This window comes from Lissotriton helveticus, chromosome 8 (genome assembly GCF_964261635.1).
Source record: "Lissotriton helveticus chromosome 8, aLisHel1.1, whole genome shotgun sequence".
Taxonomy (NCBI): Eukaryota; Metazoa; Chordata; class Amphibia; order Caudata; family Salamandridae; genus Lissotriton; species Lissotriton helveticus.
Genome location: NC_136069.1, coordinates 312,596,366 through 312,613,714, shown reverse-complemented (window position 1 = coordinate 312,613,714; position 17,349 = coordinate 312,596,366). Strand labels below are relative to the sequence as shown.

The 17,349-nt window shown below is 48.1% G+C and overlaps 1 protein-coding gene and 1 pseudogene across 3 annotated transcripts in view; one reads left to right on the top strand and one right to left on the bottom strand.

The window, feature by feature from the left end:
• The window catches only part of SKA3 (spindle and kinetochore associated complex subunit 3), a 574,705-nt gene that overhangs the window by 193,628 nt on the left and 363,728 nt on the right, over nucleotides 1–17,349 (top strand). The window lies entirely within an intron of this gene.
• LOC144773121 (M-phase phosphoprotein 8 pseudogene) lies at nucleotides 1,798–16,644 on the bottom strand (annotated as a pseudogene).

Genomic DNA, 17,349 nt, shown 5'->3' with positions numbered 1-17,349 from the left:
AAACAATCTGCTAGACCACTCTCAGATTGGATTCAGAGAAGGCCCCAGGACTGAATATGCCTAAATCACTGCAAGTGAAGAGCTTAGGAAATCTCTTGACGGAGGAGGGAAGGCGGTCTTGATATTATTAGACTTATCGGCGGCCTTCGACACCGTCAACCATAATATACTAATTGCGAGACTGGCAGAGCTGGGTGTCCACATTTCTGCTACAACGCTACTGTCAACTTATCTCTCTGAAAGATCTTTCAGAGTAGAAGTAGATGGAACAAGCTTACAAACCTTCAATCTCCATTGTGGCGTACCGCAAGGCTCTTCCTTGAGCCCCGCACTCTTCAATGTTTACGTGGCCCCTCTGGCCGCTTTGATCAGACAGTTTGGGTTCTCAGTAATCCGCTATGCAGATGACACACAAATTGTAGTGTCAATCACCAACAACGAAGACGAGGTGGCAGAGCGCTTCAACATCTGTACGTCCCACGTTAACAACTGGATGCAATCCAACTGCCTAAAATTAAACGGCAGCAAAACGGAAGTCCTACTGCTGGGTGCCAATCCCTTAGGTTGGTCTCCAAAATGGTGGCTAATTGAGCTGGGCGAATGCCCTCCACCAGTTTCCAAGGTCAAAAATCTAGGGGTGATTTTCGACTGTCGCCTAACATTCGATAGCCAGATCAACTGCCTTACGGCAAGGTTCTGGGCCATATTAAAAATGATTAGAAAGATTCAGTCCTTTACCCCCCACAAAACCGCCCCCCCCCCCCCCCCCTGATGCCCTGAAAACCGTGGTAACTGCACTTACAATCTCCAGGCTGGATTATGGTAATGCTCTTCACCTAGGGATCCAAACTCAACACCTGAGCAAGCTCCAACGCCTGCAGAATGCAGCAGTTAGATTGATCTTGAACATTCCCAGGCACGCATCAGTGTCCCAGCGGCTAACAGCTCTTCACTGGCTGCCGGTCCGGAAAAGAATTGTATTTAAGGCACTATGTATTACGTTTAAGGCACTCCAAGGAAGAGGACCCTCTTACCTGACTTCTAGAATAAAGTACTATGTCCCGTCCAGGAACCTCAGATCTGCTCAACTGAAACTGCTCCAAGTACCTAGGTTCAAGCAGGTACGTTGGGGAGGAAGGATTTTTTTTTTTTGCTAATAAAAACTACACTTTTATATATATTTCAACCTAGTACTCTTGCGACAAAGAAGCATACAAAAGTGCTTATTACATGTTTAGTCTAAAAATGTATTTACAAAAAATCTTTACAATGTATCATAGCTCTTAAAGAGCACACATGCCACCATTTTAATGGTGAACTCTCTATACAATATGTATTGAATTTACAAGTTCTGAGAGCACAGATACATAGCTTCCTTCAAATTAATCATAGTAAACAGGTGAATCAACAAACATTGCACACCGTAACCTTATACATCACTGTTCAATTTATAAGGAAAAATGTTAGAATGGTATGATCCAAGTTTTGATTTACTTTAGAATCTTAGCGTGCATCCCATTAACGAATGGCTGTCAACTGATGTACACTGTAAAAGTCAATGCCGATTCACGTTCAAGGCGCAGGAATGGAAATGTAATGAGAATTATCTCAGTATGTGAAACCTCATTAACATTTCGTATTGTATTGTTTTACTGCTGTCAATTATCTTTTTTCTTAGTTTGTCAGAAATGTTGTAATTATATTAAAAATATAAAGCAAATCTTTGAATTAAAAAAAACTGAAGTCTGCTAAAATAGAATTTTGCTAGTTATCACTTCAAAACAAATACAACTTAATATGGGCAACCCTCCCGAAATCAGCATTTGTGGTGAATTCCACCAAGTAACAATTAACAAGCTACCTATATTTACATGAATCTGTAGTATGGTCTAACCAATATAAATATCACGTAGACAATCCCAACCAGCTCCCCATTCCAGAGACCAACATCAAGCATGTACTGGTCTCCCAATGGATGAGTGATCATTGGACAAACCACATATAAATAAAAGGAATCTGAAATGTTTCCTCGTCGGAGGAAAAGTCAAACATTTCTCCACTTGAAATAAGAAGAGGCATAAGGTGGACATTCAAGAAATCTGATTAGATCATAAATAAGTGTCCTCTGGTCATTCACTGCAGCTGAATTCTGTAGGCACATATTAACAGCTTCACCTTAGCTTTAGGGGAGTCAGTCAATCGAATGAAAAGTTTATTCATGCCGATCACAGGGTTAAAAGAATAGACAAAGAGACTATCCAAAAACACAGGGAGCTGAAATTTATCGTTTAAAACCACAGCGTGCACACTGCAAGGTCCACAGAGTCGAGCAACAACATCTTTTCCAAAAGAGTTTGCATGAAATACAAACAGAAGGATCCCAGATCCTTCGGGTATCACATGTGGTGGGCTACAATTGAAATCCAGAGCAAAATCAGGCCCTTCAGAGTCTGTAACAATCTATTGGAAAAACCAATTCATGCAGGACGAGACGCGACTCAAAGTAATCTCTGATGGTTTCTTCTGCAACTCTCGAGACGGTTTCCAGGTGAGTTTTAAGAAGTTCATACACAAGTACATTATTGCTCAGTTTGGCAAAGTGCAGTGCGCTATTCTGGTGTTTTGACAATGTGTTGCAGTCTGCTCCAGCTTCAATAATCAGTCGCACAACGTCAAAATTACCTCTCTTACAAGCCTTCATTAAAGCAGTTTCTCCATTTGTCTGTTGGATGTTTACGTATGCACCAGCATCCAAAAGAATTGCGGCTGATGTCAGAAATTTTTTCTCAGCTGCATGTATCAGAGCAGTGGTTCCATTCTTCTGTCTACTGTTGACTTTTGCTCCTTTCTTAACAAGAAGTCGAAGGATGTCATCGTGACCTCCAGCTGCAGCAAACATGACTAAAGTCATTCCACTTGAGTCCTCTTGTTCTAAGTCTTATTGAGTTAAGTGCAAGTTTTACAGAGGTGTAGTCACCATTCCGGACTGCATCTCTCAGTTGTGTGTTTGATATTGGCTCAGTTGCTGAAATAATCTCGTCCACTCCATCAAGGTGCTTTTGAAAGTCCTCCAGTGTCATCCATTCCAGCTGTAAATCCAGGCCCAAACTGAGAACTTGCTGCTTGGCTTCAGCATTCTCTTGTATGTGAGACACTGTGCCTGTTATCTCTTGCTCCCCTTCAGCAGCAATAAAAGACCAGGTATCTGTTTCATCTCTAGTACTTCTCCTTTGATTCAAAGCTTGTCTATAATCTCTTGCTTTGCTCTCATCTGCAGCCTTTTCAAATGAAATATCATTTTTTTCTGTAATTTTCATTGCATTCTGCTCTGTCTTCTGCAATTACTTTAAACATATCAAGCGGGCTTTTCGTTTCCTTATGATTTTTGATTGCTTTGTGCTCTTTCTTTGCATCTTTTTCTAGGTCATGTCTTTTCCTGGGTTTCTCTTTGATTGGTTCGATTTTCTTCGATTCCTTATCGTGCTCTTGAACTGGCTCTGCAGGCTTGTTAAACTTCTCTTCTGTGCTCTTGTCTAGAATTTTTTTGTAGTACAGCAGAGGGTTTGTTCATCTCAGTATCTGCTTTTATCTTTTCCAGAATCCGTTGCTTTTTGTGAGCACTTTTCTTTTCAACATTTATCTCTTTTACTTCTATGGTTTTTGCTTCCTCTTTCTGCTTTTCCTGTTTTCTTATTTTTTCTTTCTTCTTCTTTTTCGCTTTGACTTGAACTTCGTCCTCATCCGAGATTGCCATGCCATCTGGCTGCTCATCTTCAGGTTTTGTTGAAGTGGTTTCTTGTTCAGCACAGTCAGATTTTGATTTTGGTGCAACTTCTGGAGTAACACTAGGTTGTAGTTCCATGATTTCAGTTTCATCTGTCTGCAAATCCTGGGCATTGGACTCAGTTTCCATGGGCTGTTCACTAGGTTTTTCTTTCTTCTGTTTTTTCAGATCCTTCGATTCTTCTTTCATTTTAACCTTCAAGTCTTTTGATTCTACTTTCTTTTTCTTTTGCTCCTTGGACTCGTCTTTTTAGATTTTTTAACTTCACTGGAGTCTTCCTTTCCATGAGACTGCCTCTTTTTTGATCTTGAATCCAATAGTGAATCATCTGTGGTCTCCTCCTCAGTTTTGTGTTTCTCTTTCATTTTTCCAGATTTACCTTTTTTCTTTTTGCTCTCTTCTTGGGCTTCATCTTTGGGTTTTTTCTTTTTCTTCTTCTGAGAGACATCTTCCTTTGCATCACTCTGCCAATTGCTGTCAGATTCTGCTTCAAAAAGATCATCATGTAATGGTAGCTTCTGTACTTCTTTGCTGGCTTGGCTTTGGGTTCAATAAACTTTTTCCTAAATGCTAGCAGCACTTCCCTACAATCCTCAAGGTGAGATGCTGGTTCCCAGGTGTCATCATCAGAAGAGTAGCCTTTCCAGCGCACTCTGTATAAGATCTCCCCGTCCTCGGTCTTGTAATCGATGATCTACTCGACCTCGTACACGTCCTCCTCCTCGTCACTGTCTCCCGCCTCCCCCTCTGCCTCACTGGCATCTCCTTTCGCCACCTCTTCCTTCGTCGGGGACACCGGCTCCTTTCCCGCCTCTTCCACCGCTGCAGAAGGGGCTGCTTTTGCCACCGCCGTTTCCTCACCAGGTCCCAAATCACCACTTGTTCCATCCGAGGAAGGAGTTTTCTGCTAAGAGCGGCAAAACTCTGGAATCTCCTACCTTTCTCAATCAAAAATAGCCCGAATCTTACCTCATTCAGAAAATCACTAGAAACCTGGCTATTCCAAGCAGATCTTTAACTCGCCTGCACCTATCCTGACTTGACCTTTTAGTCCTCTGCGCCAAGACGCCTCCAGGCATTCGTTGCGCTTTATAAATTTAAAAATCAAATCAAATACTGACTTTAGGCTAGGGTGGCTTCTGATTAGATTCTGCTTCTGTATAAGTATTGGGGACCTGACAAATACTGATTTCTTGAGATGTGAAGCTTTAAGTACCACACTGAGCAAAGCTTCTGTCGACTGAACATTGTAAATAGTTTAAGCACAAGAACTGCATCTAAAAGAAAGCAAATACCAAAGTGCAAATTTCTTGTATTATATTCTAGAACAGGAACACGCATACGTATCATAAGAATTCTATTAATATTTTGAGGAGCGCTTACATTATATAAATAACGCCTTTAAACGTTTATGAATAAAGGACATTCACCCTTTCAGTTCTTGGATGTTACTACCTCCCTTACTGAGTGCACAACAAAGTTAGATATTTATCCCTACTTGCTGTTTGAGCCATTTAATCTGCCTTGTGGTGGTAGAAGACTTTTCTGATCAATATCCTTGATGGGTCTTCTCTCACTAGTCTTTTCCTCCTAACGTATGAGGCATTGGATCACTCATAATATTTTATTTTATTTTTTACGGAAAGTCCGTAAATCAGGTAACTTTTTGTTCCTCTTAATCCAGTGGAACGATTTAGAAGTGAAAGACTTCTGGTGTAAATGCACTGAGTGCCGTATTCAAGTGATTAATGCGAGCACGGAAACCTTATAAAAATTTCCACAAATGTGGTCACTTTAAAACTTACTTGGAGAAACTGAAATTTCTGCGCTTTTCTAGGTTGATAAATCTTTACCATCATTTTAGAATAGAGCTTTACACAACAAAGACATTAATCATTGCATTTGACATTCAGTCAATAAAGAGAGGTGTGATGAAGTTTAGAAACTCTATTTTCTCTTAGTTGATTACTCATTATTTTTGTTCTTTTTATTTAAATTAGTGGCAAATGGATTACATAAATAATAAGATATAAATCTCAAAGAAACAGGTTTGTATTAGATTCCTTACCTTAGAATATCCCCAGGCGTCAGACTGGATCCGTAAATTTTTGCGTAGCAGTACCCTTGCGCGTCGGTAGGCGTCGTCTGCGGCTCCGGGTCCGTCGTCGGCGTCACGGGCGCCGTGATGACGTCGTCGGAGTACTTAGACGCCGCCTCTGCGCGCTGACGTCAGTTTTTCTTTTTTCCCCGCCAGCAGCGCAGATCTGGAAAAAGTGGTACCTTAGTCATTTTTTGACTAAACTTTTTACGATCCCTTTTGATAATTTTTCGAGTCTTCAACTCCGAATGGTGCCGGTAGGGATGCCAGGTTTTAAGCCCTGTGAGGACTGCGACCGGCTGATGTCGGTCACCGACCCTCACCGTCGGTGACTCCACTGTCTCAGCGTCGACCACGACGACAAGACCTGCTCCGACTGCCGGGCCCTTAGTAAGCTAGGCGGGAGCGGTCACGCAAGCCACTCGAGCTCCGACAGTCGGCCCGCGCAGCGAGAGGTCCCGGTCCGGACAGAGGTCGAGGGACCAGTCGCGGGGTCGGAGCCATCATAGCTCCGGGAGTCGACATCACTCCTCAGTTTCGAAGTCGTCAGCTAAGCACAAGAAGTCGAAGAGGCGTCATCGCTCTTCCGATCCCCCCCGACGCGGCCGGGGGTTCGGGTGACACCGCCTACGCGGCTCCGTCGGAGTCGCGGGCGTCGCGTCCTGCCCCATACCCTTCGGTCCCTGGGCAACACGCAATGTCGGAGGAGATCGAGCGCTTCCTCATGGCCATGAGGTCTGTCACTCCTCCGGTAGGCTCAGGGGCGCCTTCGGAGCCTGCGGACCCGTCTGGGGGCCCTAGCGGGTCGGGGGCTTCGGCCCCGACGCCGGCGGCGCCTTCGGGCTCGGCGCCGCAGGGCCCCACTGGATACGCTTCTGGATCCGGGTCGTCGCCGGTTGACCCGACGACATCACCGGCGCCGGCCCCTCAGGTGTCACCTCCGGCGCCGTCTTCGGGCGGCGCCCTCCCCGATGCCTCCCTCGATCCAGTTCCGGTGCCGCTCTCCACGCCGTTTGGGGAGTTTTACTTCAATGAACCGGCCCCATCAATTGACAACCCTGAGTATCAGGAGATGGGTGAAGAGGAGTGTTGGGACGGGTCTGAGGACCCTCTGACTCGGGAGTGTCAGTCCCAGGAGGACTGGACAGGTGGACTTGGGGATGCCAGTGGTCTGGACACTTTGCCAGGCACTGGTTTTGTCTCACCTCCTACCGTGGCTACGGAGGAGGGGGCAACCTACAGTGTGATGTTGACGCGGCGGCCAAGGCCTTGGGCCTTGAGCTCCCCGTCGCGGCCGTAAGGACTAACCTCCTCACTGAGGCCCTTAAACCGCAGTCAAGCTTGGTTGAGCCTCTGCTGCCGTTTAATGAGGCCTTAACCGACGTTCTTTTGGGCACTTGGTCCAGGCCCGCTACAGGTTCGCCTGTAGATAGCAACGTAGCCAGACGCCACCGCCCGGCCCCGGGCGACCCTTGTTTCCTGTCCACCCACCCCACCCCGAGAGCCTGGTTATCCAGGCTTCAAATTCCCAGACCGCATTCCCGTCGGCTCCGCCTGACAGGTAATCCAAGATGTATGAGCAATACGGCAAAAAGATATTCTCCTCCCTGAGTCTGGGACTGCGGTCTTCCAACACCGCATGCCTCTTGGGCCGCTACATCCACTCTCTGTGGGACACGGTCGCGGACGTGTTGCAAGAATGCCTGTTGGAGGTACGGGCTAAACTCGGCCAGGCCCTTGTGGAGGGTCGGGATGCAGCACGGTATTCTATCCGATGTGGGCTGTATACCACGACTCACTGGGCAGAGCGATGGCAACGACGGTGGCGATTCGTCGCCACGCCTGGTTGAGGACCGCCAACTTCTCGGCCGATGTACAGAATACACTCATGGACATGCCGTTTGATGGCCGTCGCCTTTTCGGCGACAAGGCAGACCATGCGCTTGAGCGCTTTAAGGACTCCAGGGCTACGGCCAGGTCCTTGGGCCTCTCGGCCCCGCGCCAGCAAATGGGTGCCTTTCGCTCCTTTCGTGGCAAAGCAAGGGGCGCCCCCACACATGCTGCCAGCCACGCACCGCAGCGTAATGTCCAACGCGGTGGCGGCCGTGGTAACCGCCGTGGCGGCGGTCGGGGACAACTGCGAGGCCAGTCCACACCTTCCCCCGCAGCATCCGCCTCAAAACCCTCCTAGTCCGTGCTTTCAGGCCCATGTGACGCCAGTGGGAGGCAGGGTTCGCCATCACCTACTCCACTGGCGCACTGTCACATCGGACAGGTGGGTGTTGCAAATCGTCCGAAGGGGCTACTCCCTCCCCTTCGAGGTGACCCCTCCAGCCGTGCCACCGCAATACCACCGCGTATCGGGGGATCATTTGCGACTTCTGCAGGAGGAAGTTACGGCCCTCTTGGCCAAGGGGGCCATTGAGCGCGTTCCTGGGCCATAAGTAGGGTGTAGTTGCTACTCCCACAACTTTCTGGTACCCAAGAAGGGCAAAGGGGGCCTACGCCCTATCTTGGATCTACGGGACGTCAACGGCTTCCTCCGGAAGGAGAAGTTCAAAATGCTGACACTGGCTCAGGTCTTGGCTGCTCTGGACCCAGGAGACTGGATGGTAGCGTTGGACTTGCAGGACGCTTATTTCCACATCCCCGTCCTACCTGCGCTACCTGCGATTCACAGTTGGCCACAAGCACTTTCAGTTTACCGTGCTCCCCTTCGGCCTTACCAGCGCCCCACGGGTGTTCACAAAGGTGATGGTGGTGGTCGCAGCTCATCTGCGCAGGTTAGGGGTTTCAGTCTTCCCCTACCTCGACGACTGGTTATTGAAGGCGGGCTCGCCCCAGACAGTCGTCAGCCACCTCCAGATGACGGCAGACCTCCTGCACCAGCTGGGGTTTTCCATCAATGTGCTGAAGTCACACCTGTGCCCCTCTCAGAAGCTCCTCTTCATCGGAGCGGTTCTCGACACGGCGCAGTTTCGGGTATATCCTCCCGAACAGCGGGTTCGGGATATTCAGGCTCTGATTCCACTCTTTCAGCCTTTATCCCGGTTCACGGTCAGGTTGACGATGCGGCTTCTGGGGCTGATGGCCTCCTGCAACCTTCTGGTGCATCACGCCCGGTGGCGGATGCGGGCACTGCAGTGTGACCTGAAGTTTCAGTGGGCCCAGCATCAGGGCAACCTCTCCGACCATGTCCTGATCTCGGAGGGCACTGCGAGACAGCTGCAGTGGTGGCTCACGGACCGCGATTGGGTCAGCGGCAGATCCCTCTCCCTTCCCCAACCGGAGCATGTAGTTGTGACGGACGCGTCCCTCCAGGGCTGGGGAGGCACATGGGAGAGGCGGTGATCCGAGACCTCTGGTCTCTGGCGGAGTCCGGACTCCATATCAACCTTTTGGAGCTGCGGGCGATTCGTCTAGCACTGAAGGCATTCCTCCCCTCTGTCCGGGTGAGTGTAGTGCAGGTGTTCACGGACAACACCACTGCCATGTGGTACTGCAACAAACAGGGCGGGGTGGGGTTGTGGACCCTTTGCCAGGAGGCTCTGCGCCTCTGGCAGTGGCTGGGACATCAGGGCGTGACCCTGGTGGTTCAACACCTGGCAGGTTCTCTGAACGTCAGGACGGACGAGCTCAGCCGTTGGTGCATGATGGATCACGAATGGCGTCTGCACTAGGACGTGGCGCAAGGCCTCTTTCAGCAGTGGGTAGAGCCTTGGTTAGATCTATTCACCACCGAAGAGAACGCGCAATGTCATCAGTTCTTCGCGTTGGAATTTCCAAGGCGGCACTCGCTCGGAGACGCTTTTCGTCGCGAGTGGAGTTGCGGTCTGTTGTACGCCTTTCCGCCTATACCACTTCTGCCCAGAGTGCTGAAGAAGATCAAATGCGACCGGGCCCAAGTCATCCTTGTGGCTCCGGACTGGGCACGAAGGTACTGGTATCCAGAGCTACTCAGTATGTCAGTTGATCCCCCGGTTCGTCTGACTCTTCAGGAGCACCTACTGTCGCAGCAGCAGGGGACGGTCCTCCACCCGAACCTGTCCAGTCTCCACCTCCATGCTTGGAGATTGAGCGGCGACAGTTGAGGCCATTTGACTTGCCTCCTGAAGTCTGTAACGTCATTCTGGCAGCCAGGTGTCCCTCCACAAAGTCAGTATACGCCTGCAGGTGGAACAAATTTGTGGCTTGGTGCACAGCAAAGGCTGTGGATCCTCTTTCTGCCCCTCTTTCGGAGGTTCTTCTCTTCCTTCTTTCTCTTGCCCAGCTGGGCTCTGCTCTGGGCACTATCAAGGGCTACCTTTTTGCCCTTTCAGCCTTTCTACGGCTGCCTGATCAACCTTCTTTGTTCAAGTCTCCTATTGTAACTCGTTTTCTGAAGGGCATCACACACATGTTCCCTCCTGTTCCGTTTGTGATGCCTCAGTGGGACTTGAACCTTGTTCTTACCTTTCTGATGTGCGCTCCCTTTGAGCCACTTCACAACTGTCCTCTCCGCCTTCTTACTCTGAAGACTGCTTTCCTGGTTGCCATCACCTCTGCCAGGAGAGTGAGTGAGCTCCAGGCTCTTTCGTCCAAACCCCCTTTCCTTTCTGTCCATCCGGACAAGGTTGTGTTGCGGACTAGACCATCTTTCCTGCCCAAGGTTGTCACGGCCTTCCATATCGGGCAGTCTATCACCTTGCCCACCTTCTTTCCGCCACCACATCCCTCTAAAGCGGAAGAGCGGCTCCACCGCCTGGACCCAAAACATGCGATTTCGTTCTATCTAGATCACACACGCCAGTTCCGGGTGGATGACCAACTCTTTGTTGGTTACGTGGGCGCTAAGAAGGGACGGGTTGTGCACAAGAGGACCATCTCTCTGTGGGTCGTCTTGTGTATCAAGGCATATTACTCCTTGGCGAGGAAGGAGCCTCCTGTTGGGCTGAGAGCCCATTCCACTCTGGCCACGGCGGTTAGCACTGCCCTGGGCCGGGGAGTCCCCTTGCAGGACATCTGTCAGGCAGTTACGTGGGCATCGCTGCACACGTTTGCAAGACACTACTGCCTGGACAGCCAAGTCCGGAGGGATGGCTTCTTTGGCCGTTCCGTCCTCCAGGACTTTCTGGTGTGATTATTGGTTCGCACACCCACCACCGGGGTTGGTATTGCTGGGGTATCTATTCTAAGGTAACTAATCTAGTACTAACCTGTTTCTTTCAGATGAACAAGTTACTTACCTTCGGTAACGATATATCTGTAAGAAACAGTAGTTAGTATTAGATTCCTTACCGCCCCACCCATCCTCCCCGTTCTGCGAACTGATATCTAGGGTTAAAGTCTCCCCTTTCAGGGCCCTAGTTTCAATGGCACCAGTGTTGGTTTTTAACATGGCTCTGCGTTTCTGGCGCGGAAAAGCTGTGTCTGACATCAGCGCGCGGAGGCGGCGTCTAAGTACTCCGTTGACGTCATCACGGAGCAGACGACGGACGTGGAGCCGCAGACGACGCCTACCGACGCGCAAGGGTACTGCTACGCAAAAATTTCCGGATCCAGTCTGACGCCTGGGGATATTCTAAGGTAAGGAATCTAATTCTAACTACTGTTTCTTCACAGATATATTGTTACCGAAGGTAAGTAACTTGTTCGATTGGTTAGAACAAGCAAAGAAAAGAAGTGTTCCATTCAGAGTATAGTCCCTATTCTAAAATAAAGGACCTATTCAAACCGTACAAGGAACCCATAAAGAGTTCCCTCTGGAAAATAGCAAGTAGATTTTGGAGCAAAGTCAGATAACTAAGGAAAAGCTCGAACTCCCCATAAAGGGTAGTTCTGGAGACTCAGCCGAGTTCTCTGGACAATTGCAGTACCAACCATCTATGCAGGTGAAAAGGTGAGAATCACAGCTGTAGATATGATCAACATAAAAACAAAGTCTCCTCACGAAGCATAAAGAAAACAAAGAATTCATTGTAAGCAGTTGCTTTCGGCAATTGGGGCTAGCACAGCAAAGTGCTAAGGTGCATGGCAGGGTAGTGGTGCATTGAATACTCTAGATGAGTGCCTCACTAGCTAGGAACAAGTACTATATAGAAAGCAGCTAAACATGTTGCAGAAACAGATGAATGTGTCATCAGCGTCCAATGGTGAGTGATCTTTTGATGGCCATCGTCTTAGTCCTTGATTCCCATGGTAAACGTTCATGTCCGCATGAAGTCAGTTAGAGATGGCTACAGCATATTACAAAAAGTTACATCTATGGAAGTTCTCATGAGAACCTTTTGCAAGCCTACTCTGTTAGCTGTCCGGTATCCCATCGTATAACAATGAGCTGATCTATGAAATTAAACATGTCAATTTGAGCATGTCCTGGTTAGATCACAAAATGTAAGCTGCAGCATGCCTTTTCTTTTCATTAATACACTTTTTCATTATGTATATGTGGCAAAGAACAAAATCTAAATACAGTGAAGTCATATGGTGTGAGGAAAGAACGAATACATTTTTCAGGAAAAAGCACATTTCACAAAAAGTCAAGCCCTAGAGTTCGATTATAACTTTAAATCACTATTAGATGAAAAGCATTTGTTTTCCTAAAGGGATAGAGTAGAATAAAAGAATAGTGTGGCCTAGTAAGTGGAGAACGATAGAAATGAAACTTTTCTGCAGAAAATAAAAAAATGTCACGTTTACACTTTAAATAAAGGCACATTTTGTAATGTTTAATTTATTATGCATTTTTCATGTTCATATTTAGAGTGCTTCTATATTATTGTATGATGAAATTTTCATTAAAAAATTGTACTTCCATGTCTTATATGCTCACTGATGCACCAATAAAACAAATGTAAACATAAAAAAGTATTTTGCCAGCTGGAGCTTTGAGAGAGAGCATGTTATGAGCAACTTTTAACTGTATGGAGCACTGGAACCACATCCCACATGAATTATCAGTTTTTAGGAATCTAGAAGCCGCACCAAACCATAAACAATCGAAACATCTTGGAATCTATAAACTGACTTCACAGCACGCTGGGAAGGCAGCAGATTTTGGCACAGGGTCCAGCAGTTAACTCCTGGAGTATTACAGTTTCACTGTTTGGGATTAAATCACACTCTTTCTCGGAGCTGATTCGGTCGTTCATCTGGCACACTTGCGCTACAATCAAAGGATTTCAAGGAGCTGCTGACACGAAGACTGAAATCACCATTGCGTTTCTTGGAGAATCCCTACTTTCCCTCATGCAGGTCTTACTTGTACTTCCAGTGGGCAGGCTGAACTGATTAGAAACACTGGCTTCACAAGCTTGTTGTGAGAGCACATGTGCTCTCTGCTTTTAAATAGGTAATCCATTCTTGGGTGTGATTGGGTGCTTTATCAGTATGGTCTAAGCAGTCTTTGCAAATGGATTCCTCGGTTCAGTACATCCTTCTGAAAAGGATTGTTTACGGCAGTGCACCCCGGGGTTGTATTTTCTCTGTCCTTGGATTCGGGTCACGATGGTTCTATTCTAGTTCCCTTGCCTTCCCAGTCAAGAATGGCATTCCCTAGCTTGCCCTGCAGGGGCATGGGTATGGAAGGCGTTAACAGGACTGATGCACAGGTGGATTGCCAAACTACATTTATTCCATGCTTTTCTGAGAAAAGTAGGACTCATTCATCCAGAGGGACGGGGAAATATTGGCTGGTTTGCAAAGTTGGGGGGGGGGGGGGAGGGGGGGCTGCTGGTGACCTCTATCTAGAACTGCCAGTGTGTCCATGGCTTTCATGGTAACCATTATCTGAGGTACATAGTGATATGCAGCTGAGTTACATATTTGATGGGTTTCTTTTGAGAGCACAGCCTTTTGCTGGTGCACGATTTGTTGCAAAATAATGTCTCCAACAAGTAGCTCTCCAGAATGAATGAATGAATGAAAATAATTTATAACGCGCAAAACAATAACCCGAAGGTATCAAGGCGCCTAACAATAAGATCAGAAAATAAAACCATTCATCCACTACACATAAGCTTGCAGAAAGAGGCGAGTTTTAAGTGCACCACGAAATGCCTGTAAAGTGGGTAGGGACCTAAGGTCGAGAGGGAGTTCATTCCACCATTTGGGGGCAAGGGTGGAAAAAGCCCTGCCACCCCATTTAGCTTTTCTTATACGAGGGGCTGACAGAAGCAGTTTCCCGGAGGAACGCAAGTTCCTTCCAGGGATGTAGTTGGAAACGATGGAGCTTACTCCCAGGTCACTGTTATTTGTGATGGCTCTATATGTCATACACAGGACCTTGAACCGTACACGGTATTCTACCGGAAGCCAGTGCAATGTTTTCCTGGCTAACGTGGCCGATGTACGTCTGGGGGCATCCAGGACAAATCTTGCCGTGGCGTTTTGGACCACCTGTAAGCGCTGCAGCAGGCTCTTATTCAGCCCCGCATACAGCGCATTACAGTAGTCTAGCCGCGAGCCTATTAGAGCCACAGCTACCTGCTTTCTGGATTGGAGCGAAAGATATTTCCTGATCCTCCGCAGGGTGTGTATTAGGCCCCAACAGGTGGAGATGGTTCTACTCACCTGTCCATTCATGTCCAGAACTGGATCAATCATCACCCCCAAGTTCTTGGCAGAAGTGGTGGGGGAAGGACAAGCTCCAAGTGAGTTAGGCCACCAACTATCTGACCAGATGTTGTTGTTCCCTCCAAACACCATTACCTCGGTCTTCTCTCCATTCAGTTTAAGGGAGTTCTGAATCATCCAGTGACCAACCGCCTCCATACAAGATCTAAACTTGGAGGCGGTCTGCACATCTGAATGGGAGAGAGAGACGAGGATTTGGGTGTCATCAGCGTAGGAAACTACCTCCATCCCGAAAGATCTTATAAGTCTGGCCAGTGGGGTCACATAGATGTTAAACAGGGTCGGACTAAGAGCCGACCCTTGAGGGACCCCACATAGCACAGGTCGGGATGGAGATAGAAACTCACCCAGTTTGACTCTTTGCTCCCTCCCAGCAAGGAAGGAGGTCAGTAGATCCAAAGCAGCCCCCCCCACCCCCACGTCCCTCAGACGAGATGTAAGTACTGAGGGAGAGAGGGTGTCAAAGGCCGCAGTCAGATCCAAAAGGACCAGGAGGGTGGTCTGACCCCCGTCCACCGTCCTACGGATGTTATCGAGGACAATGGTGAGGGCCGACTCGGTACTATGTTCCCTCCTGAATCCATGCTGAGAGGAGTCCAAACAGCCCGAACATTCCACGAAGGCCGCAAGGTGCTTGTTCAGATGAACTTCAAGCATCTTAGCCGGAGCGGGGAGCAGCGAAATTGGGCGGAAGTTTTTTTAAGACCTCCGGGTCAAGGGAGGCCTTTTTTAGCAGTGGTTTTACCACTGCCTTCTTCCACTCCAACGGGAAGACACCATTTCTTATAGCTAGATTCATTATCTCCAGCAGCGGTGGTAAAAGGGTCTCCCGACACTGCTTAATGATTTTTAGTGGGCAAGTATCCATAGGAGAACCGGATTTGATTTTATTAGTCAAGAATTCAAGATCCTCAAGAATAAGAGGTGGAAAAGAATCCAAGGAACCCAATAAGGAGGAGTCAGTGGTTGGCGTGTTTATCTCAGCCGTGACAGTAGACACACTGATGCAGGCTCTTTGTTTTTCAAGAGCTAGGTGGATGTCCTCTATCTTCGTGTGGAAAAAAGAGGCAATCCTGTCGCATAAGTCCTGCGAAGGTACGACAGGGTCAGGGGCCTGTAGATTAACGAGGGAATCAACAATTTTAAAAAGCTCCTTCGGTGAGGAAAGCGAGGCTGTCAGGGTCACAAAGTAATCCTGTTTAGCCTGCACAATCTCAGCCTTATATTTCTTAATAAGGAGTTTGTGGGCCTCCTTATTCTTGAGGTCCCAGCTGGAGTGCCACAGCCTCTCCTTCCTCCTTACCTCTTGTCTGAGAAGCCTGAGGGAGTCGGAGAACCACGGGGCAGATGGTTTCTTCCTAGCTCGACGGCGGGTCAGTATAGGGGCCAGTTCATTCAGAGCCTCAGTGATAACATACTCAAAATGACCAACTGCGGTCTGTACATTATCCATGCCAGTGGTAGAAAGGTTAACAGCCCAGGGCTCAAACGAGTGACTGTGAATATTCCTGAAGTTTCTCGCCGTTTCCACAACGTGATTTCCCTTTTTGCCTCCTTCCTCCCCATCATACTGCAGGTGGAATGGTACTGCAAGATGGTCAGACCAGGACAAGTGCAGTGGATCCTTCGTAGTAAGGCGGACGTCATTTGAAAAAATTCCGTCCAACAAATGGCCCGCCCGATGAGTAGCCCCTTGGACTAACTGCACAAGTCCACAGGACGCCAGCCCTTCAGTAAGATTTAAAGTATCGGAAACATCATGTCGTTCTAGGTGATAGTTAAAATCGCCAAGGATGGTAAAATTCTCCCGACCAAAGTATGGTTCCAGAACCTGCAGGAGACTGGAAATAAAGCCAGTTCGCGGGCCTGGTGGTCGATATAATAGGATACCATTGAGGAAAGGGCGCTGTACTTCCTTGATGGTGAAATGAAGTGCTTGAAAACACTCTGGGAAGTCAGGGATGGGTACAATATGACATTGTAGATGATCTTTATAGAGGATCGCTATGCCCCCTCCCACTCGGCCCTGCCTATCAAGTCTAGCCAAGCAGTACCCCTCCGGGACTGCTTCAATTAAATCAGGGCCAGACGACTCTTTAGCCCATGTTTCGGTGACAAATACAAGGTCAGGCGTTCTATCCGAAACCATCTCCCTAAACAGTATCTTATTTTTAACAAGGGAGCGGGCGTTAATCAGAATGCCTTCTACTCCCTTGCTCCTAGGTCTACTAGAGTCCAAATGACCAGATGAAGAGTTTTGGGGGGGATTAAAGGACCTAGGGTTAAGATAGCAGCCACAATGTAGAGGGGAGAGAAAGTCAGCAGGTTCAAAAGTATGCATACATCCCAAAATACGAGGTTTTAGGCGCAGCATTTCCTGAAGTGAGTAACTATGGGGGGGAGGTCTGTAAGAGTCATGGTTCGGAGTCCAGCCGCCCAGCGCGTCCTCAGCGCGGACGGGCGCAGACGGGCTGGACTCTGGCGTGACTGCGGCGCCCACGATGCGCGTACACGCTGCGCGTCATATCCTTACAATTTATAGAGGGCTCTAGCGAGTCCACGTGCTCTGCTTCAGCCAGTAGCTGAAGAGCGACTAGCTCGCCCCACCCAAGATGGCCCCCAGGTCAACAGAGCGCTGGGACCGGGCTGCCCAAGTGGCAGTGAGAGTGGCGTAGTGCCACAGTGCAAGAAAGCGATCCGTGGCAAAAGAAGCACAGGTATGGGACAGTAAAATATTTTAACAATTCTAACTATGTTTTTAAAATCAGCTACATGTAAGTAGTTCTCCTATGTGCAGCCCACCGTACTAAATTAGGTTAATGCTTGGATGAATTAATATAGGTATACCAAAATT